Source organism: Octopus bimaculoides, chromosome 24 (assembly GCF_001194135.2).
Source record: "Octopus bimaculoides isolate UCB-OBI-ISO-001 chromosome 24, ASM119413v2, whole genome shotgun sequence".
Taxonomy (NCBI): Eukaryota; Metazoa; Mollusca; class Cephalopoda; order Octopoda; family Octopodidae; genus Octopus; species Octopus bimaculoides.
Window position 1 is genome coordinate 15,087,369 of NC_069004.1, and position 2,242 is coordinate 15,089,610.

A 2,242-nucleotide genomic window follows, 5' to 3' on the forward strand; every position below is an offset into this window, starting at 1 on the left:
TAAGATTGCGGTGGAAGTTGTAACATCGCCCGTGGTATTTGAATTTAGTATCTGCTGCAAACCGTATAGCTGTAAACCTTCAGATTTCTACATTATAACTGTATGCATATCTTATGACTTAATTAATGATAACGAGGAATATTCTATTCACTCAATACCTTATTTACCGTGGCAAACTGTATTTACATACGGCTAGCCTCTAAGATATTTAATAGAGTTCAGTGGCTTACTAGAAATTCTCTTACTCAAGTTTTAATCTATTATTTCACTTTCAGCATTCATTATGTCTTATCGCTTAATCCATAGACGGGCCAGGAAGAGCCATTATATAAGGGCTGCGCTTAGGGCGTTAGTTGGCCTTAATCCGGTCTTGTGTGAGACTGATTAGTTTAAATGCATAACAGGGTTGTGTAGGAGCAGACAATAGCTTTTGATGCGCATGTCAGGAGAGGAACGATCATAGAAATGAGAGAGCGAGACAAAGAGGAAGAGAGAGAGGGAAATGGAGACAAATTGCAAAATTGTACCAATAGATAATACTTTTCAAAATATTATGTATTTAAAACTAAACAGCAGTGAGCTAATATCAAGTAAATTATTATATTTACTTATAACAATTGCAACAGAAAAAATACGAACTTTAAACAAGATAGATAGATAGATAGATAGATAGATAGATAGATAGATAGATAGATAGATAGATAGATAGATAGATAGATAGATAGATAGATAGAAAATACACGCAATGTGTCACGGTTGGGTGCATCCATTTATGTGCAATAAAACTATTTTGACTCACATATTCAACGCTATACAGGCTGTATGTTGTGACTGGTAACATCATCTTTGTTACATAAAGTTGATCTGTCTCACATATTCACGAAAATACAGTGTGCCATTGCTGGTCGCATCTCTCTCACTTATCCCCCATAAGATAGAGTGTGTCATCACCAGCAAAAATGATCTCTTTTTCATATCCAGTACAATACAGGATGTTAACAGTACAATTGTACAGAAGGCAGCAAGCTGGCAGAATGGTTAGCACACCAGGAAAATGCTTCGTGGGATTTCGTCCGTCTTTACGTTCTGAGTTCAAATTCTGCTGAGGTCGATTTTGCCTTTCATCCTTTCGGGGGTCAATAAAATAAGTACCACTTGAGTACCGGGGTCGATTAATCAACTTATTCCCGCCTCTGAAACTGTTGGCCTTGAGCCAAAATTTGAAACCATCATTACGATTGTACAGTAAACTTGATGTGTCTCACATATCCATCACAGAAGAGACTTTGTGTCATGGATGGTTCTTCGTTGAAGAAGAAAACTGATCTGACTCACTTGATATCCATTATAATACAGTGTGACATGGCGGGTGACATAACTACTGTAAACTAAAATTGATCTGTGTCACGTTTCCATTACAATGCTGATATTGTATTTTATGTCTACTGACATCACCTTTGTTACGTGAAATTGGTCATTCTCACATATCCACCGTAACTCAAGCTGTGTGTCGTGGTTAGTTACATCACTGTTGCGTAATAAAACTGACCATTCTTACGTACCCGCTAGAATACAGAGAGTGTCATAACAAGTATAAGAGAATAAAGGTACAGACGAGCAAACTGGTATGAGGTCAAAGTATGATATTTGTATATTTACCGTATTTTAACGTGTATAAGAAACCCTCGTGTATAAGGAACCCCCTAATTTTGAGGGCTTAAAATTTGGAATAAAGGTTTTGTACGGGATTATAATATTATTCATGTATAAGAAACTCATATTTTTAAACCTAATTTTTGACAAAAAAGGGGTTCCTTGTACACGTTAAAATACGGTATATATTGGATTTAAATTTTGGCAAAAGCCTAGCAAGTTCAGGAGAAGGGTAAGTCGATTACATCAACCCCAGTTCTCGACTGGTACTTATTTTATCGACCCCAAAAGGATGAAAGGCAAAACTGACCTTGGTTGAATTATGAACTCAGAATGTAAAGACGGACGAAATTCTGCTAAGCATTTTGCCCAGCGTGGTAACGATTTTGTTAGCTCGCCGCTTTTTATATACATATATGTTTTTATATTGATTTCGAATTTTGGCAGGGGATAAGTTGATTGCATCGACTCCAGTGTTCAACTGCTACTTATTTTATCGACCCCGAAAGGATGAAAGACAAAGTTGACCTTGGCTGAATTATGAACTCAGAACGTAAAGGGGGACGAAATGCCGCTAAGCATTTTGCGT